The following is a 22,631-nucleotide window of genomic DNA, read 5'->3' as shown; positions in this document are numbered from 1 at the left end:
AGGAATGATTATTGCGAAAAAGGTTTGATACTGAATGCCTTATCTTACATCTGAAATACATAGTTACCATGGATCAGCTAGTACTAGTACTTTGTAATTCTGTAGGCTCTGGTAACTTAGCATGTACGTGAACCCTCTAAGACTGAACTAGTTAATTCATGGTTGGGTGCCTCTGGGAAGTGTTGAGAGGATATTTCCACTCCTGCTTCAAACTATTTACATATAACAAATATTTCGGGCAGTAATATTAATTTTTAAAGTACTAGCTTGAGAAAAGTTAGAAACCTTTGAGAAAAGGTCAACTTTAGTTCTTTGCAACTGAAGATAAGCATATGAAATGTCTTTCTTTTTTGTTCCTTGAAATCTGGTTTGAAGAACCTCTATTTAAGTATCTTGGCTTAAGGGAAAGGTGTACCAAGCTATGCTGACAACAAAGGTTGTCCAATATCCATTGCTGCTAGCTTACGCATAATACGACTTCAATTCTGCTTCATTCTAGTGCAATATTAAAGACGAGTACTACAGCTGCAGAGATACTGAAGTTGAATGACTTCTGGCAAGATTCAGATCCTCAACAGCAGTCAACTGAAGAAAGGAAGAACTATTCCTTGCTTTAGAAAACTGACATGCTACAGAGGCCTGGCTAACATTCTTTTTATTGATCTATATATTGAAAATATACTCCTTCTGTCAAGCTTTTCCTTCTGTAGAGAAGAAAGGCATAAACTCCCTCTAATTTATTAAGGTATCTTCCCTTGTGCCAGCATTATGTTGCTATTTCCTATAATGGCCAGTCTTGTGAAGTCTGAAGAATTTTTTTTTTTTTTGTTACACTGAAAATGTTTAAAAATCCTTTTAGTTAAACCACCACATAGCACTCCCAGAGCATTCTGCTGGAGAAACTGGCTGCTCATTGCTTGGACAGGTGTACTTTTTGCTGGGTAAAAAACTGGCTGAATGGCTGAGCCCAAAGAGTTGTGAATGGAGTCAAATCCAGTTGGCAGCCAGTCACAAGTGGTGTTCCCAAGGGCTCAGTACTGGGGCCAGTTCTGTTTAACATCTTTATCAACAATCTGGACAAGGGGATCGACTGCACCCTCAGTAAGTTTGAAGATGACACCAAGGTGGGTGGGAGTGTCGATCTGCTTGGGGGTAGGAAGGCCCTACAGAAGGATCTGGACAAGCTGGATCGGTGGGCCGAGGCTAATTGTATGAGATTCAACAAGGTTAAGTGCCGTGTCCTGCACTCGGGTCACAACAACCCCATGCAACGCTACAAGCTTAGGGAAGAGTGGCTGGAGAGCTGCCCAGCAGAAAAGAACCTGGGGGTGTTGGTCAACAGCTGGCTAAACATGAGCCAGCAGTGTGCCCAGGTGGCCAAGAAGGTCAAAAGCATCCTGGCTTGTATCAGAAATAGCGTGGCCAGCTGGTCAAGGGAAGTGATCGTCCCCCTGTACTTGGCACTGGTGAGGCCGCACCTCAAATACCGTGTTCAGTTTTGAGCCCCTCACTTCAAGAAAGATATTGAGGTGCTGGAGTGCAAACGGCGGCGAAGCTGGTGAAGGGTCTAGAGCACAAGTCTTATGCGGAGTGGCTGAGGGAACTGGGGTTGTTTAGTCTGGAGAAGAGGAGACTGAGGGGAGACCTTATCGCTCTCGACAGCTACGTGAAAGGAGGTTGTAGCGAGGTGGGTATTGGTCTCTTCTCCCACGTAACAAGTGATAGGACAAAAGGAAATGGCCTCAGGTTGTGCCAGGGGAGGTTTAGATTGGACATTAGGAAAAATTTCTTCACTGAAAGTGTTGTCAGGCACTGGAACAGGCTGCCTAGGGAAGTGGTTGAGTCCCCATCCCATGGTATAGATTTAAAAATATTAACAAAGCTTTAAAGATCATAATCACTAACACAATAGTTTCTTAGGCTGTTCTATGTTAACAACAGTTTTGCATAATGATTTTGCATAATGATTTCACAACATTCAAAATCTAAAAGAGAAATATAGAATATTTACTTTATTCTACTCCTAAGAACAGCTAAAAAGATACAACCCCTTATAACTACCCTCTTTCAAAATTATGTTGATATTTGCCTCCTGAAATATCTGAAAATAACCCTGGACTTTGGACACAACTGAAATAGTTAGCCTGTTTCTTCTTACATATACATAATTTTCATCATAATAATCTTAAGTTGAATGAAAGTATAAATTTAAGTGTATAAATAAGGGCACATACAAGCTGAATTACAGAAGAGAACACACACCAGTTAAGAACGCTATTTGAAATTATTCCTTGAATTTTATCGCCTAAAATAGTGTGCACCGTGAACTGTTAATGCTTGACACTTTAGATTATTTTGCCTTCTTATTAAAAAATTAAAAAATAGGTATTTTTCAAAAGTCTGGTAACAGCCTAAGGAAAGAATTTTTTTTATTTTCCCTTGTGCTTATAGAGCCTGTAACAGAAGAATAAGATATGAAAGAAAAAAACGAAACCTGTGTGAAAACAGACTCCATAACATAGCACAGAATAAAATGTGTAATTGCTTAACATGAAGCCTCGCTTCAAACAATTCATTGAGAAAACCACCAGAATTTTTGTTAGTCACAGTACATGCCATTTATGACTGAAGAGCAAGCATACAGATTAAACCATGTTTTACTTAAACGGGACAATGCCAGCTACACAGTGTAGTCTGTTATGCTAGTATTTTCTACTCATCTTTTGAAGTCAACTTCCACATCTTTTGGTACACTGGTCTATTTTAATATACTTGGATACAGGTAATTCAGAAATAGTGGTCAGATCTCTTAGAAATGCACTCTCCCCACTCAAGCCGTTGCTCAAGGGACAGACATCATAAAATAAATTTCAAAGCCTAATAAGCTTTATTACCTTAACACATATTAATGGGTATGCTTTCAGACAGCTCTGTAGAAATGAAAACACACAGCACTGTTAAAATATAAATAAAAAGTTTAAACTTTTAGCTAGTGTAAGGATCAGTATCCTTTATCGTAGTAACTATTTGTACTTTGCAACTGTGTATCTACAAAAGAGTAAGGAAACACAAGGACTCATTGTTTTTAAACACCAAGAGCTGGGACCAATCTCTTGAGCTTTCCAGTAGACCCAGGCATGCAGACTATTCTCCCAGCCACTTTGTCCTCACATACCTCTCCCATTGTCCAGGTGTTTATTTACACTGCATGAGTTTTAGGGGCTTTATAAATATATATCACAGTGACAGATCAAGAAAGGGAGTAATTGTCTTACTGTAAAGGAATAATAAAAGCTATTAGCATTGTTTTCTTCTGTATTCAGATACTCTAAGAAAAAAAACACTGCAACTTGTACCTGCCCGAAATTCTGCAATTGCATCTCAAAATTTTCAAACACAATTATAAGGACACAGGCTTTGTTTACATTTTCACAATATAGCATCCATTAGTTCATGACATTGAGTCAAATAAAACACATACAATCCAAACGCTGTGGTAAGGGAACTCAAAGTAGTTTGGATAACTCATTTTATTTCCTGGAAAGTATGTGCATCTTCCTTAATCTGTGACACACTTAAGAAAAATTAGATTGTTTCTCGGGGGGTTTCTATATAGATTTTAATTATACAGTGCTCAAGTTGTAAATGACAATAGAAATTTGACAGAAGACTTGCATGTAGCTGCCATTTTTTATCCATCTCTCAGAAGGAGCAAATCCCCATGAGCCTTCTTAAAGAATCATTTTCTTGAGTTGCAAAGAAGTATTTGAACATCAATAATAAAGTCAAGTCTGTCATTCCAGCTAAGAACAAAGCTTTTAAAGTTTCAGAACTGCCACAGGGACACACTTCTTCCGAGGAGCAAATCCAAAGTGGCACTCAGGATTTTATGGCTCCTGTGGAACAGTGGTGATTACCGTGCTTCCCGCCACCCCCCCCACCCCCCAACTTCCAGCAGAGATGCTGTACTTAAAAAGCTTATTTTTTGTTTATTTCCATGTCTCATCAGAAATAGGAAATCACAGGCATTCTTTTCCTCTTCCGCCCCCCCCCCCCCCAAATTCAAGCTAACTGCCATAGGATTTTTTTTGTTTGAAGAGATTTTTACTTTAACTCAAAAAAGCATAACTGAGTATGGCTGATGCCCTTGGGGGGAATGAAAGTTCTTTCGTAAGTTAAGGCAAACAAGTTATTTTGTCTATTTAAGGGAACAAGGTGGTGTATAGATTAAGAGTAGCAAAGCCGCAAGAGTAAACATGAGCAGTGCACTTCCACCCAGAAAGAATGCAGAAGAATACCCAAACACTGAGATTAAAAGATATATGTTCTTCAGCTGCATGGCAAACCACAGCATGCAATGGAAAAACGTAGCAACATTGTGGGTGAAGTTAATCTCTTACACAATTCCATTGGCTTAAGTCACGCTACAGCAGGATAAAGTCATCCATTTATTCAGCAATGTCTAATGTCAATTCATTTTGACTTCTCTTTAAGATTTACCTAGGAAATAAAGTCAGACATTTTTTGTTGCATACAAGATGCATAATAAATTAATACTTAACCTGCATGGAAAGCATTACTGTAAATCAGATACTTTTTTTTTTTTATATGAAAAAAATATTGAGAAGAAAATACAATGCAGTAAAGATACTTCACAGGCTGTTTGCTTAGATGTAACAGAAGTCTAACTGCACCTCACAGGTCCCAGCTCCCAGCCTTGGCAACTATTCCGCCAAATTCAGCAGAACTTTACTCATTTATATTAGTCAGAGACCTTATCTCTCTCTTCACTTGTTTCTCCTCTTATTTTTATGACCAGACATTTTCTGCTACCTTCAATTGAAAGCAAGTGAAAAAGCACTATCTTGCCAGTAATGAATTTACAGCAAGAAGAAATTTCATCTGCAATTGATTAACAGAAGGAATGAGTCAGAGTTGATATGCAACATTTTAAAATATAAAAGTAGTTGTGAACATACAGAATTACAACGACAAAGCCAGATCCAGTGTCTTCTACTGAGGCCTGAAACTTACCAAAAGGCATGAAAGAAACCCTTTCGCCAGTTCCTCCCATACACATTCTCCCAATCACGTAACTGGGATACATCACCTCTCCATTTGTATACAAGCTAAATGCAGCTGCATTCTTCACTGCTCATGCTCCCAACAGCAAAAGAAACCCACACTACAAAACAAAATATACCCCCATCAAAAAAGAACAAAAGAAAGAAGAAAAAGAAAAAAAAATAAATAAAACAGTTTCCACATGTGGTTTGTTTGATTTAAGCCTACCAATACTCTCTCTTGAAAGTGAAGCTCAATTATTTTTGAAGCCTCTGCTCTCTCAGTCTTTTAATAATCTCATCATTTACTGTATGTTCTCCAGCCCTGGAGTGGCTGTCATTTGCTTTACTTCTCAGTTCTGACACATATGGACAACGCAGAGGAACAGAGTGAAAGTGACAGAGGCACCCTAAATGTACACCATGACACACTTCTCAGCTTTGCTTCTTGTGAGGACTAGGGCCCTGGGCATGGATCAATTACATTTCCTATTCTCAGCACATTACAATTGATTTTCTCTCAACATCTTTCTTCCAAGTAGCTTTATCCCTCTCTTGCTACTGCACTCTTTGCCTCTGTGCAAGCTTATGTTAAGCCTGCAGACTTCCACTCCAGGCTGTTCAGAGGTTCCAGTTTCTTTTCTCCTTTCCTGTCTGTAGTTGTAGCTCCCATAAGAGGATAATACTCCACCCTAGCCCCTCTTTTTGATGCATTCAAGAATGCACAGTGGTAACCCTTTCCTCCAATAGCTCTACGAGTTGCCAGATTTGGAGCTCTTCCACCTTTGGGCCTGGAAGATGGCTGCCTTAATAAGGAGCTTCTCATGGGTAGACTCTGCTCAGAAGTGAGTGACAAGAAAAGCAAGAAAGAGACAACGAGGCTTTCCATATTGAAATATCATAATTGTAATATCCATGTGGTTGCTGTTGTGTAACCAGTGAAGACATAGCCCACGCTCCAAAGCATTCGAGCCATAGCAGACAAACAAACTTCTGCATTGAGCTTATGTGGCAAGGTGCTGGCAGCAGGGGTGGCCTGTGTGAGGAGAAGCTGGGGCTGTGCTGTGCCGGACACAGCTGGTTTCAGCTGAATGGATGGACCATATTACTCACATTTTATGTAGCTGAAGCCTTAGAGTTGCACAGTCAGCCTAGGGGTCTTGTATTTCACAAAAGAGACGGCAACATTTTCCAGCATTTTATTCTGCAGTATTGCAGAGTTTGTGGCTACCACCAACTCTATAGTTTGATGCACTTGGCAAGCTGGAATACCACTGCTTTTTGATTAATATATTTATGGAAGAAATGGTCCCTAAACAATCTGTCCTTACACAATGCAGTCATTGATCCAACTTGTAATTTGCTTAAGATGTCTCTCTATTCAGCTATGCACACTTTATTCTCTGCAGATTCTGTTGACAGCCACTCTTCCTTGCTGATCAAATTCATGAGCCCACTTAATCTGCATATACGTTTAATATGAACTTTGAGACTTTTTATATTCTTGGGGTTATTTGTTATTGAAACATGGAGTTAGTTGAGTGGATCTTCTCCAGCACAGGTGACAGGAGGCATTACAATTCCAAAACTGAGTATATACTTTTTGGTGATACTTCTGTTCTTTACTCTTCTTCCTACAGATACCAAAGAACCACCTTTATTATGTGTGTTTTCTAACATTGTTTCTACCATTCCAAAACCAGTGTAATTCACTGCATTTTACAGAATTTCTTACCTTCTGCACAATGACATTTTCCTCTGTTACTACTGTACTCAGAAGTACCCTTCTTACACCACTATCAACAGTTTGCAAAAGAATGATATCCATAAGACAGTATTCTATGCTGCTGCAAATGTGCAGATTTTAATAGCCCTCCCTCTCTACTTGAACCCAGCTGAATTAGAAAGAAACACACATTCTGTGAAAGAAATTTCTTGAAAGCACATCTTTTTTAGAATTCATTCGTGAACATACACTTTCTTTGTGCCTTGCATTTTCCCAGTGAGTTATTTCTTCCATGGCAAAGTTTGCAGCTGGAAGCAATTAAACTCTATAGAGCTGCTTCCTATCAGAAACTGGGGTTTTAAAGGTACCATAAATAAAAATAAGTGCAGTATTAAAAAATGCAATAACAACATAATACACACAGGTTCTTTTTATATTTGAAATAAAGTTATCCTTCTTTTCAATTAACTGCCTCTCCTGAATCAGGGTACAAGCATTAAATGTATTATGCCTTCAACCAAAAGGAATTATGATTAAATTTAGATTGTTAAACCTAAACATTTTTTTTGTGTGTATTCTCTGCAAAGTAAGTTCTACTGAACATCAAAAATTCGTTGCTCAAAATAAAAATATCAAAGAGAAATGTTTGATGAGGCTGTTTAAAATCAAAGCTTGAATCATAGGAGTCAGAGATGGAAAAGGTCAGCTGCCCTCTCTATTTTTAAATGTCTCAAGCAACAAGGATTCTGTATTATTCCTTAGGAGATGAGTCCATTGTCACTCAAACTTTTCCCTGTTAACTCTAAGTGTAATCTTATTTTATAATCCTTTAATTATAAAACTTAGAGTTAACAAGGCAATGCCATGCATGTAAAACATCCTTCTAAGAAGGACATTAGGGATCAATATTCCTTAATCCACTGCCACCCCAGAGTGATTAATTATAACCATGTCTGTGTTCTGTCAAGAGCTAGTGGTAGGTACACATATTTATCCCATTTATAAACTAAGTAAACTTAACAGACTGATATAGAATGAAAGGCTTCATGCAAGTTTAAGACACATTTCCCACTGAGGGGTAATGTCGCAATGGGAAAGAAGAAAGGCTTCTCAGGACAGAAGCTCACTGTTAGCCAAGTAAATTGAGCAGCTAGCTCCTTCTTTAACAAAGATGCATCTGCATACTTAGGAGAAACAATTTAAGAATAACCAGGCTGTGTCTTATAGTAGGACAGAAAAGATTAAGCTTCAGAAGGAAATGTTCTCTGGAACTTCTGAAAGACTTCACAAGGAGACTGGTAGTATGAACTAACATGTTTCATAGAATCACAGAACAGTTTGGGTTGGAAGGGACCTTTAAAGGTCATCTAGCCCAACCCCCCTGCAATGAGCAGGGACATCTTCAACCAGATCAGCTTGCTCAGAGCCCCGTTCAACCTCACCTTTTATGTTTCCAGGGATGGGGCATCTACCACCTCTCTGGGCAACCTGTTCCAGTGTTTCACCACCCTCATTGTAAAAAAATTCTTCCTTATACCTTGTCTGAATCTCTACCTTCTTTTACTTTAAAACCATTACCCCTTGTCGTATTGCAACAGGCCCTGCTAAAAAGTCTGTCCCCATCTTTCTTATAAGCCCCCTTTAAGTATTGAAAGGCTGCAATAAGGCCTCCCTGAAGCCTTCTCTTCTCCAGGCTGAAGAACTCCAACTCTCTCAACCTTTCCTCATAGGAGAGGTGCTCCATCCCCACCTGATAATCAGGTGGTCTGATCATTTTTGTGGCCCTCCTCTGGACCTGCTCCAGCAGATCCATGTCTCTCCTGTGCTGAGGACACCAGAGCTGGATGCAGTACTCCAGGTGGGGTCTCACCAGAGCAGAGTAGAGGAGCAGAATCACCTCCCTCGACCTGCTGGCCACGCTTCTTTTGATGCAGCCCAGGATACGGTCGGCCTTCTGGGCTGCGAGCACACCTTGTTGACTCATGTCCAGCTTTTCACCCACCAGTACCCCCAAGTCCTTCTCCACAGGGCTGCTCTCCATCCACCCATTCCGCAGCCTGTATTGATACCGGAGGACTTTTCAATTGTTTCATTAAATAGAAGTAATCTGAACCAATCTTAGAAATCAGAGAAGCTAATTGAAGTTATATGAGTAATAGTAACAATGGAGTGTGACTATGAGAGGAGTTCACATTAAAATTCTGCCATATTCAGGCTTTCCACAAGTCTTACCAGGACAAGTGGTAGGATGGAGGGGCAGTGAAATAAACTATTCTGTCTGATATATTCAATTCAATAGTTTTATGAAACCTTCTAAGAAGTCAGTTCACAACTAATTTTGAAAAAGACAAATCCTATTGACTTGTTCACTACAATAGTGGTCTGAGTCTTACGTATAACAAACACCTTCCTTCAAACATAAATTAGCCAATCCACTTGCCAAAGGCTGCAAGAGTCACCTGAAGGCTGAGATGTTAGCACATTTTATATCATATTATTTCTAGCATTTCAAACTTCATAGTATATATACTCTCTTGTCATTTTAACATCAGTTTATATCACTTCTAGTTGGACTAGAAAATATTTGAGGAGCAGGAACCATCTTTGCTAATATCATAGAGCAGTGCAAACAGATTCTCAGTTGGTTCCTTTAAGCACAAATGCAATAGAAGCAATAGCATCAGGTTTTTATCCATTATTAATAGCTATTTACGCAAGCAATTCCCCACCTGAAACAAAACTCATTTAAACTATTAAAAAAAAATTAAAATAGTAAAACTTTATTTGAAAGCTTAAGATTTTTCAGAACAACTCAACATTCTTATTTCCCAACTTACATTTTTGTAAGCACCTTCAAAATCTCACTTTCAGTAGGTAAATGCACATTTTAAACAATTTTCCTTTTAGCCTCTTCTCCCTGGATGATAAATCTGGGAATTAATGACTAACTCAAAATATTACTGTTTTCACAATGGTAAAGGCTACTGTGCTCTTATATTTCCTGATTCAAGAGAGGTTGAGAATAATCACTATACCCTTTTCCTCTTCTTCTTGGAAACTGCTCAAGGCCACCATTATAAAGACACTAGGCTACATGAGGATATGGTTGACACCATATGGCCATTTGAAGATTCTTGTTAGATTGTTTCTCTAACTGGAAGACTGGGATGAATTATTTAAATTATTAACTGACAAAAATATTTGGCATTTTAAAAATTCACCTTTGACTTGTTAGGGCAATATAACTGAAAGATTGTTTTTTGACTGCCAATATGCATATGCAATTGAGCTGTAGAGAGCTCAATTTCTTCCCTAAGCAAGACAGTAATTTAAATCAAGAAATCTTACTGGTTTCATTTAACTTTATAAGACTGCCCATTTAAATTTCACCTTCCTGTGTCTTACGTATGTCTAAATGAATACGTCAAAGGACAGAATCTCTTATTATGCATTGCACTGTTGAGTTAAAGAAGATATACCATCCTTCATTAGCTGAGGACTTAATGTGACATTTTTAGTGCTATAGTTTACAGGTGCACCACAAAAAATTTGGTTCATCAGATGGGAGCTTCAGCGCTTTAAGGAGCGAGTTTGATATTTCATTACTAAGAGACATGGTGATGAAGACAGGAGGCATTAGCAAGGAGATGCACCCAAGTTAACATCATAAACCAGCTTCCAACCACTTTAGGACTCGGACACAAAAGCCCACGGCTGGCTTTCCCCATCTTTCAGTTTTAACGGCAGTCATCTGACTGAGGAATCTGGATTCCACACAGGGAGCCAGGGTCCTGAAATTCAGCTGTGATAAGACTGAGTGCTGCCAGGCCAAACTCCCTTTCTTGTATATGTCTTGAAATTCTTGAACTATAAACTGAGCGCTTCCTTAAGAGCTGGACGTATAGAGAGTAGGTAGCGTAACTACACGTTGAAACCAGTACTCTTGGTACTTCACAGTTGTGAAGGGGGATACTTATGTGGTGCCATAAGAACAACAGGGGACAACTTGGATGACAATGCATCTTAGGTGATGTATGATTTAGATGGCATAAAATATGTTAGATGATACAGTGATTCACTAGACAAGACCACTGGGACTAGATTCTCAGCACCAAGTGCTCATGGATATCAGCAAGTCACCTGATCTCTTCATGATTCAGGGTATCCTGTGACAGGGTTCATTATACTGACTCACTGCACAAAGAACTTTGAAATAAGTCAGATGTAGAAAACCTCAACATTCAGCAGCTTTAGATGCTTTTTGCTTCCATGATTTTGGCCAGTTTTCTGACCTCATGTCCTGGTTTCAGCTGGGATAGAGTTAATTTTCTTCTTAGTAGCTGGTAGAGTGCTGTGCTTTGGATTTAGGATGAGAATAATGTTGATAACGCACTGATGTTTTGGTTCTTGCTGAGCAGAGTTTACACTAGTCAAGGACTTTTCAGCTTCTTGTGCTCTGCCAGGTGCAGAAGAAGCTGGGAGGGACAACAGCTAGGACAGCTGACCCAGACTGGCCAAAGGGCTATGCCATACCATATGACATCATGCTCAGTATATAAGCTGGGGGAAGAAGGAGGAAGGGGGGGGACATTGGGCGTGATGGCGTTTGTCTTCCCAAGTAACCATTACGCATGATGGAGCCCTGCTTTCCTGAGGACGGCTGAACACCTGCCTGCCCATGGGAAGTAGTGAATGAATGCCTTGCTTTGTTTTGCTTGTGCGCGCGGCTTTTGCTTTACCCATTAAACTGTCTTTATCTCAACCCATGAGTTTTCCCACTTTTACTCTTCCGATTCTCTCCCCCATCCCACCAGGGGGGAGTGAGCGAGCAGCTGTGTGGTGCTTAGTTGCCGGCTGGGGTTAAACCACAACACCTCACTTTTAGTAGACCAGAATATTCTGCAGCGAGGAGCTGCGCAGTTTCATTAAGCATATTGTAAAGAAACACTTTTGTTTGGCATGTTTCTCCTGATTTCACTCATGTTCCCTAATTCTCATATTCAAAGAGACAATGGGGTTGATTTTTTTTTTTTAACAGGGTATACACATGGAAACACATTGTCTCCAAATGTGGAGCAGATGTTCAGTGGGAAAATCTACTCTTCTGATTCAGGATGCAAGCAGATTATTTCAGTAAATGTGTGAGAAATTTGCTAGCATTGAAGCCTGTCTCACGGGTCTCAGCTGGGCTCTGTTGTGCATGAGGGAACAGAACTCCTACTGTAATAATAATAATAGAAAAGAACATTATTAATGCATTAGACTCCAGAGTGAGTCCTGTGTTTTTGTAAGGGTAGACTTTAGACAGAAGAGGTGTAAATCTCTAAGCAAGCCCACAAATACTAGCCCGGAGATCAGATTTCACTCTGGAAAAACACTATGTTATTTTTGCCAGACCTTGTAACACACTGACAGAATGGATTTAGACCCTCATGTACCACAAGATCTACTGTGACAGTCATACTACTGGCAGCAAAGTTACACGGGTAACCCCACAGAAGCTGCTAAATACAAAGGGGACAAACCCCAAAATGATGAAATGAGTACCTGCCCTTCAGTACTGCTCATGTCAGAACCAGCAGGAGGAAGACACAAGGTTTCTTTCAGGAGTGGCTGCTTTCACAACCACTAGCCTTGAAAGGCTGTATGCATTAAAGCTCCAAACTTTATACTGAAGTTAGGGGAAGCCTTTAAAAATACACAGATGCACAGGTCACTGCTGTCAGCTCTATTTTGTAGGAGGAAAACCAACACAATAATAGCTGCAACGTCTAAGACGTGTAGCCAAATGTAGATTTAGCATCTGGACTTCCATCTTAGCCAGCATGGTCAGTTCCAAATACTCAAGGTTATACAAGTGTAGAAAACAGACATGTCCTACATAAACAAAAGTCCTCTCAGAGAAAGCCCTAGCAAGAAGATTGCCAGTTCCTCAGAAGCAAATAGAGTCAATTATACAGCATGGGAAAAGTAATGCAAAGCAGCTGTAGGTAGGGAGGGGAGGCTCTGGATATTTGAAGCAACCCAAAACACAGTGGAAGTACACCATAAAATGCAGATTAGTAAATAGTAGCTTAACTTAAAGACGATGAGATTTCATACATGCAATGACTGTTTTGGTACCTAATCATGGATTTAAAGTATGTGTACTTTGATATAAAAACAACTTCTGAGGGCTACAGTTTAACAGGTAAGGGAAATCCATTTGATGCATTGAGAGCTTGCTAACTGAGCCATATACAGTGAGAGTACAGAAACAGCGGAGGAAAAACACATCTGGCATTCCTCCCTAAGCAGAACCAAGGTCCGAGATGCTGCATAGATCCCATTGCACTCAGTAACCTGACACAACACTTGCAATCACTTGTGCTGTATTACCGGGGACTGTACCGGGTGGTTACATCCACCTACAGCTACTGAAACAAATTAAGTACTACAGTTAAAGAAGAGCTATTATGTTATTAATTGTATCTCCTCAGATACTGGAAGGGTTTTACATTAGTTTACTTTCTATCTGCAGTTAGACTGTGAACAATTACAACCACTGTGTAAAGTCATAGCAAATTGAGAAGTTAAACTCAATTTCTCAGTTTCTTAAGGCTTGAGATTCTGACTTCAACTTTAATAATACAGATTATCATCATTGGTACATGTAACAATGAAATAGAATAGCGTAGGTAGACCTGAGATCTACTGAAACTGTCATAGTAAGAAATAACACTTCCCGCAAGCACATTTTTGACATCAAACTACTCACTATAAGTTGCTAATTCATGAGATAAGTTGGGTTCTTAGTAAGATTTCACTAGCTTCAGTGAAACCTAATGGTGCTAAGGACTCATAAGGACCTACTCTAACATTTTCAATAAGCAAAATCCAAATGCTGAAAATAGAAAATATATTAAAACTAATTGGAATAAATTAAAAAACCCTGTTGGCACTTAACATTACACTTAATCTAGAAAAGTTATATTTGAAATCTGTTTTTCATTAGGATTGTTCACATGCTCAACTGCACACACTTAGAAACATTTCTGACTTCTGTGCATGTATAATCTTTACGTATGAATTATAGAGATTTAACTGAATTGTGTTGAGCAACGTTTCTTAAGTCTTCTAATCTGATTTTTCATGTTTCAAAACTGTATTGGGCAAAAACAAAAATTGTACCTTCTGAAAATCATAGCTTCTGACTTCAGTGCTGAAAATTCCCTTGTATGGAGCTTAAGTGTTAAAATTTCACTTAAACTTCCACCATCTTGCACACATGTACATAGAAATTAATATTAAAGATAATTTTTCATTATTAGAAGTTAAAATTTATAGCTGGTGATATCAAATTAATCTGGGGTAATAATATTTTTATTGCATTAAGGAATGACTATTAGGTGTGTGGAAGTTCCAATATACATTGAAAACTTATATACCAGAACCATGGGTACAAACTACCCAACATGCAGCTGTTATTCCTCCTGCCCCATTGCACCTGATATATTCATCATTTGACAGCTTATAGCTTTATCACACAGCTCTCCATCCACAAGCTGCTTCAATCCTCCCTTTCATACACATTCAATTTCTTGTTTTCAATGGCATGCAAAACTAAAGAACTTCAAACTGAGCTCCACCAGGAAAATGAAAACTTGCTCTGGCTCAGAGCAAATCTGGACTGAAGCAAATCTAGAAATCCATACGACATTTCACTTACTGTCATTTCAAGAACTTGCACATTAGGGAAAGAGGTTACAGTTCTACACTTAGCCTGGGACTTCTGTGGAAGCTGATCTTTACTATCTCTTTCAGGTGTCCAATAAACCTTAAGAAGCTCCTAAGTTTGAAGACAGATTAGGTACGACTGCAAAATTTTCAACCATACACTGTTCTAGAAGTGTCCCTTTAAAATAACCGTGGTGTTTTCATCCCAAACTTTTTTTTTTTTTTAAATGAACAATGAGGTGTCAGTAAGACCAGAGATAAGTATCTGATTTAAACTGAGCTGCTGCAATTTACACAAGACATAACAAATGAAATACAAGAGAATTTATGGCTTAGCAACAGCAGAGAGGGCAGAAAGTCTTTGGTGCTTGCTGTCAGGCTTTTAAAAACCCATGGGGAAATGCTGTAATGCTTTCCAGCAGAATGCTGAAGTTTTTTCCATTCCCAGAGAAAAGATTTTCCTCTAAAGTTTTAAGGATACGGAGTTCAAACTTCCAATACTAAAAAAAAATGCAGTCCAAAATGGTCACACAGCCCAAGAGATCATGTCCCTATTCGACATACTAATAACCCCAGATAAAATCCAAAGACAGCAGGAGTGGGGCTGATATTCTGGTGTCAATGTCGACACTGCAAGCAGCTGCCCAGATTAATTCGCAGGCAATGGAGAGAAATAAGTATGTTCAGTGAACGAGTCACGTAATCAAGTAAATGCCTGCATGCCACCCTGCCAACAGATAAATTGCTCTAAAATTGTTCGTATATGCAGATCCTATGAACAGAGTCCAGACACTTCAGATGTGAAAGTCTATGTTACACCTATCTAAAGTTCATGCATCTTACTTGGAAGGGAAATGTGGCAAGGCTAACCCTCTAATAAGCCTCATGTCCACAAGAAAATTTAAGATTTGAAGTAAGGTTGACGGGAAAGAACAGGATACCAACAGCATAGTTTCTCTATGTTGCTAGTAAAGAACTACAACAGACTGAAATTATAGACTCACAGAACCATAGAATCATTTCGGTTGGAAAAGACCTTTAAGATCATCAAGTCCAACCGTTAACCTAACACTGCCAAGTCCACCACTAAACCATGTTCTTAAGCACCACGTCTACCTGTCTTTTAAATACCTCCAGGGATGGAGACTGCCCACTTCCATGGGCAGCCCGGTACAGTGCCTGACAATCCTTTCAATGAAGAAAACTTTCCTAATATCCGATCTAAACCTCTCCTGGTGCAACTTGAGGCCATTTCCTTTTGTCCTATTGCTTGTTACTTGGGAGAAGAGACTGACCCCCACCTCGCTACAACCTCCTTTCAGGTAGTTGTAGAGAGCAATAAGGTCTCCCCTCAGTCTCCTCTTCTCCAGACTAAACAACCCCAGCTCCGTCAGCTGCTCCTCATTAGAGTTGTTCTCTAGACCCTTCACCAGCTTCATTGCCCTTCTTTGGACACTCAAATGTCCAATGATTGCCCAATGATTGCCTGTGCTGAATACACTCGTAAAGTTATCCTTTATTTGTCCTTAACTTCGAAAAGTAGAGAGTCCTGGTACAGGCAAAGTGTACCTCACCACACCTCTAGCACTAAGAACCTACTGCTAGTGTGATTGATGCACAGCCTGATAGCCTGCAGCCTTTAATACAGGAAAGTATCACTAATCAATGATTTGTCATATCTTCTGACTTGCAAAGTTAACTCTGTACCACTACAATCAATCAGCAGTGCTTATGTATCAAGAGCACTTAGTGATCCCCTGTTTCAATTTTTTCCCCCCTTCCCTTGCTGGTAACAAGATAGCCTTGTTACCATGCCACACTCCTCTCTCCCTTTCAATATATTTTTTCCCTCAGAGGAAGCACTGGAGAGTTAAACTGCAGGAAACTTTGCCAGAAGCCCACCCCAAGGCTTTGGTTCCTGATGTACAACCCCTTTACTCAGTTCATCCCTGAGAGCTCATGTAGCAGCAGAGCGGGCATCTAGGATGAGGTCAGGAGAGTGGAAGAATTTGCTCTTCTCCTTTCTTGTCTCCCCTACAGCTGTGCCTGGCCTTCTGCCCTTTCCCTCAGTTCACAGAAAAACCTGCCAAGGAGACCAAGCACCTGGACTCAACCAGGTCACAAGAGAGAACAGAAAACAGAGCTCTGATCTCCTCAGACTATGACCAGAGACTGAAACTACATTGCAGCAGCCCTGGGTTTTTTACATGGTTCTTACCTCTTCTCAGACTGCTTCAGGGGCTTTGTCTTTTCTCTCGCCCTCAGGTTTTGGTGTAAGACTGTCAGCACCTCTGCTGCCTCTTCTCCATACTAAAGTTTGCCCAGTTGGACTTCCAGCCTGACAGCAAGACCAAAGCAAAAGCTCTCTCTTCCCTTTCCTCAGGTTTTCAACAAACCACAAAAGAAAAGAAAAAAAAAAAAAAAGACTTGACACAAGATACTGCCAGGACTGGAGAAGAACACAGAGAAGCATCACTAACCACACAGGTCAATACAGGAATCAAATCTATCCTATCCCTTCCCACTTGCCCACCGCCTCCTAGTCTCTACCCCTTGACTCTGGGTTATGCCCAGCCTTCCAGGGATCCTTCATCCAGAGGACCTGCATGTGTGCAGGCATACATGGGGGGAGGGTAAGCAGGGGGAGTTACAGCAAACTATTGGCATCCTGAGCCCCTCACAAGAAGAGTGTGATATTCATGGAGAGTGTTTCTTCTTCCTCCTCCTTGCTGAGAGGGGAAGGATGTTGAAGTTTTCTCCCTCCTTTGTCCTGGCTGGTAGCTAGCTTTTCCTCTCCCTGACATTCCGTGGTGTACCCCGGTCCCTCTTTGGACCACCAGCACAGTGGGAGGTACATTACAGTGTTACCTTTCTGGCTTGTGCAAATTTACTGGCCTCTAATACATCTTTCCTAAAGTACAGGGATTTCTTTTATTTACACCCTATGGCACTGCTGAATTTGTTTTTATACATTTATGCATAAAGACTTTTGAAATTAATCATTGTCTCCTCAACTCAAAACTCACCATACAATAGGAAGAAATAATTCTGTTAATATTCAGGGACTGGAGAAATACTAAAGTACATAAAAGTTGTTTTCAGAACAAGAGTACTTGAAGCACATATTTTTATTTCCTTAAATCAAATTGATGTTCATAAGAGTCCTGTTTCTACACACAATGATTTTCATGAAGTTGTTATACATGTAAATAATTGTCATAATTCTCAGTTGAACTGGAACCCAACCAAAGTATGGTAGAATGAAGCAAATAAATCCTAATAAACTGATATAAATTATTCCTTATAATTTACAATTTGTATGTAGTCAAGAAGGAAAATTAATACTTATTTATCAAATTTGATTAGATGCCTCATATCTGTAATTAAAGGTAAGTGTTTTGGATTTTAAATTTGTACTCTTGTTAATTTTGAGAACCATCCATCAAGGAGAACATAACCTGGCCTGTGAACTTTGAATATTCTCTGGGGTCTTCACAGAGATAGGAAACTTGTGCTTGGGATTGTGTATCAGATCGTCCCCCTCATCCACCTTCTTCACAGTCCATGGGCATGCATGCTTAATTTGGGTGTCAAACCTTAATATTTTGTGGATTAAGCCCAGCAGGCAGCTCAGCCCCATATAATTGGTCACTCACTACCCCCCACAGTGGAATGAGAGAGAAGGGGAAGGGTAACCGTGAAAAAACTTGTGGGTTGAGATAAAGACACTTTAATAGGGAAAGCAAAAGCTGCACGCAGAAGGCAAAGTAAAATGAGGCATTCATTCACTACTTCCCATGGACAGGCAGGTGTTCAGCCATCCCCAGGAAAGCAGGGCTCCATCATGTGTAACGGTTACTTGGGAAGACAAACACCATAACTCCAAACATCCCCCTCAGTTTTTATTGCTGAGCACATCATATGCTGTGCAATATCCCTTGGTCAGTTGGGGTCAGCTGTCCCAGCTGTCTCCCCTCCCAACTTCTTGTGCATCCCCAGCCTACTTGCTGGCAGGGCAGTGTGAGAAACAGAAAACCACTGTTCAGCAATGGGTAGAACATCCCTGTGTTATCAACACCGTTCTCATCACAAATCCAAAACATAGCAGCATATGAGCTGCTACAAAGAAAAATTAACTCTATCCCAGCCAAAAGCCAGCACAGCATCTAATGAAGTTATATTGCCACAGGCTGCCTAGTATTTTACAGGACCTGCAGCAGACCTAGGCTCTTCTTGAATAGCCTCCAGAAGCCTGGCTGGATACCCTTGGCATCTCATATGATGCCAGGTATGTATAATCAGGCAACAAATTTGTTGCAGGCCTTTAATCACTGCAGTTTACAGCACAGCATTCTATCCTGTTCAGGAGCTGATTCGTAAGAACTACACAACACACACCTGGAATAAGCGCTCAGGAAAACCAAGGTAAATATGTCCCACCCTACAACTGGAACAGCCTTTTGCCAGACTGCAAGTGTGCCTGGAATAGTTTATTAGAAACAGTTGCATGTATTTTACTCCTTGGTTCAAAGAGGGTTAACTTTCAATTGACATTTTTGCAAGTAGATTTAGTTATGAGAGCATTTGTGTAAAAAGTGACATTAAAAATGTAATGCAAAATTCACTCAGCCTGATGCAAAGCAATTTTTAAAATCCCTCATAATAGCCATTAACTTAGATTTTTAATTGTGCAGAAAGCTTCTTTTCTCCAAAGATAATTATACAGAGTTATTTTGACAAGTACTAATATGATTGAAAGCCAGCTCTCATATCTGCCACCAGATTTTTGCAGTGTTCTGATATAAGTCACATCACCGTAGAACTCCATACAGAATTAGCACCTTGACTTTGTTATGCTTGGCTCATCATATCACATCTATATGATGGAAAACTGATTTTGTCAACACAATGGCAATTAAATGTCTATACCCACTTTAGAACTGAAAGCAATGTAGCTACTTCAGGACAGCACTGAAAGTTCAGACTAATGAGCAGGAATCCTTAGCTATGCCTGCACGTTTGTACTGTTTCTGGAATTTAATCTAACATCCACGTTGTGGCCCTGCACTATGTGAATGTACCAGCACACTGGACACTAGTTCACAGAGCTTTACACCATATTCAGTTCCTCAGGTAACAAACCCAAGTTATCCAAACAACATTGATCAACACAGCTTGGGTAACTGGAAATACTGACTGATATAGTGAACCAACACACAGGAAATATTCCTTCAACGTTAAAAAACACTGTTTTTTTAAATCAGTTTTAAAAATAGGGTGTTCCACTATGCCTTATTTAAAAAGAAAATAAGTGAACTACTATGATGAAAAGAACTGAGTTGTTTTGTCAGTTCAAAAAAACAACTACAGCAGATGTCACTATATCATTATCATTTATAGTGACATACCATTTTATATATGCATGCATACCTGTGTGTGTACGTGTATATATAGCTAAAATACAGATCAAAGCACAACTGTTCCATGAACAACACAAAGTCATGAACATAAAGGCTTGTGATCAGAAGTTACCTTAAGCTCATTTCAGAATTTCTGCAAAATAAAATTTGTTGAAATGACTGTCATGGTAGTAACAAGTTTCAGAGTATAACAAAGAATAGCATTAGTCCCCAAGCCAAGTCAATCTGCTTACACCTTAACTATAAACACCATTCACCCATACAGAGATGTCATTTAGAGCCCTGCCCTGGAGCATACCAACTGTAAACCAGGGTTCGGTGTCCTCCACAAACTTGATAGAAGTGCATTCTCTCACCTTGTTCAGGTTATTGATCAAACATGGAACATGATAGGCCTCAAGATAAACCCCTGAGGATCTCCACTTGCAACTGACCTCCAGGTAGAGTACAAACTGTTAACCTCTTTCCTTCGGGGCCACCCATCCAGCCAGCACTCTACCAAGCTGTTAGTCCACCCATCTACACTGTAACATCCCACTTTGTATACAATGATGCTCTGGTAAACAGGGTCAAAAGCTTTTCTAGCCATGGCAGAAAATAGCCACTGCTCTCCCTACATCCATAAACCCTGCAGCAAATTATAATCTTATCATAAAGGACAGTCAGGGTAGTCAAGCTTGATTCACCCTTGGTAAATTCATGCTGGCTATTCCCCATCATCTTCACATGGCCAGTATGTGTTCCATTAACGCCATGGTATTACCAGGCAGTGAAGTGTGGTTGACCAGCCACTACCTGCGGTTCCGTTGATATTCCCACTTACCCTTTAAGATGAGTGCAACATCTGTCTGTCTGTCTTCCGTCATCAAGGATCTCTCCTGGCCTCCATGACCATCCGAAGATGATAGAGAGCAGCCTTACAATGACATCAGCCAGTTCTCTCAGTACCTCTCACAGCAAGCGGCCTCAGGCTCTCTGTGGTCTCTCTGCAACACCACAAATCCAGGTCTTAAATCCATGGCAAGCAGTAAACTTTCTGTGACAGCATGTCTGGTCAGCAGCTAGGTGCTTCCATTCCCAGCAGAAGGGGATCTCCAAATGGTGTTAGTACTCTGTTCAGGCCCAGCTCTCTCCTAGGTCCTCCTTAACAAAACCTGTTCCTCTGTATTGGGTATTACAGCACAGTACCCATATATCTATATGTTCAGATCTGTCATCAGAGAAGAAGCCTTTCTCCTACTCCTGAAAGTCAAAAGCTTCAAGCCTCTCCCATCTCACAGGTCGCCATCCATGAGTCACTCAAACATAGCCTCTCTATGTCCATCTTTCCTTCCCTACCTCACAGAACTTGGGCTCTTCCTTCTGCAAAGTTTCTACGAAGCCTCAGTCAATCCCCCATTTATCCTCCCTAATAGCACACAGCCTGCTCACCTCCCCCCTGTAATATTTCATAGAATCATTAAGGTTGGAAAAGACCTTTAAGATCATCAAGTCCAACCACTAATCTAGCACTGCCAAGTCCACCACTAAACCATGTCCCTAAGCACCAGCTCTACCTGTCTTTTAAATACCTCCAGGGATGAAGACTCAACCACTTCCCTGGGCAGCCTGGTCCAGTGTCTGTCCTTTCTGTGAAGAAATTTTTCCTAATATCCAATCTAAACTTCCCCTGGTGCAACTTGAGGTCATTTCCTCTCGTCCTATCACTTGATACCTGGGAAAAGAGACCGATACCTACCTCACTACAACCTACTTTCAGGTAGTTGTAGAGAGCAATAAGGTCTCCCCTCAGCCTCCTCTTCTTCAGACTAAACAACCCCACTTCCCTCAGCCACTCCGCATAAGACTTGTGCTCTAGACCCTTCACCAGCTTCGGTGCCCTTCTCTGGACACGCTCCAGCAGCTCAATGTCCTTCTTGTAGTGAGGGGCCCAAAACTGAACACAGTACTCGAGGTGCGGCCTCACCCTCCCTTGTCCTGCTGGCAACACTATTTCTGATACAAGCCAGGATGCTGTTGGTTTTCTTGGCCACCCGGGCACACTGCTGGCTCATATTCAGCCAGCTGTTGACCAACACCCCCAGGTCCTTTTCCATCGAGCAGCTCTCCAGCCACTCTTTCCCAAGCCTGTAGCATTGCATGGAGTTGTTATGACCTAAGTGCAGGACAAATTTCCACCTAGGAACTCAGGGCTTTCACCATCACTCATTTCTCACAAATGAGACCATTACTGCCTCCACCAGGCAGTCCCAGCTGCTCCAGATCAAAAGGGCAGCTACCTCCTCAGGAGCTTCACCTGGGTCACAGCCTCTGATATGCCCAGGTATCATCCCTGGCCAGAGCACCAAGCCCTGTGGGGTAACACCATCCCATGCAGCCTTCAGGCACTGCTGTCTGCTGAAGTCTCTGGGTGTCAACAGCCATCTCACCCAGGCCAAGATCCTCCAGATGCTCACCAAACTCCACAATGCAGGCCCCTTTTACACAGCAACCAACCAGTCAGACACCAGCTAACAAATCAAGGACCCACCAATCAGGAAGAAGCTAATATAGTGCCCTGCAGAAGCTCCTGGAAGGTACAAGAAGGACCTGAAAGTACCTTTATTAAAAAACAAAAGGCAGAGCCAATAAATAAATTACCTGACTAACCACCCACCCTAAAAACAACTGCTAGGAGGTGGTGAGGAATAAAAAGCTACTGAAAAA

General features: G+C 40.6%; 1 long non-coding RNA gene across 1 annotated transcript; it reads right to left on the bottom strand.

Annotated features, from left to right (window-relative positions):
- Positions 1-6,094: 6,094 nt before the first annotated feature.
- On the bottom strand, positions 6,095-22,430 carry LOC148057445 (uncharacterized). Its single transcript, XR_015702666.1, has 3 exons — positions 22,382-22,430; positions 20,749-20,911; positions 6,095-6,697 (listed from the first exon to the last, which is right to left on the bottom strand). It is a non-coding gene; the product is annotated as an uncharacterized LOC148057445 (long non-coding RNA).
- Positions 22,431-22,631: the final 201 nt, after the last annotated feature.

This window comes from Nipponia nippon, unplaced genomic scaffold (genome assembly GCF_047370975.1).
Source record: "Nipponia nippon isolate SJK-2023a ecotype South Korea unplaced genomic scaffold, ASM4737097v1 scaffold_1, whole genome shotgun sequence".
Taxonomy (NCBI): Eukaryota; Metazoa; Chordata; class Aves; order Pelecaniformes; family Threskiornithidae; genus Nipponia; species Nipponia nippon.
This window is presented reverse-complemented; position numbering and strand designations above follow the sequence as displayed.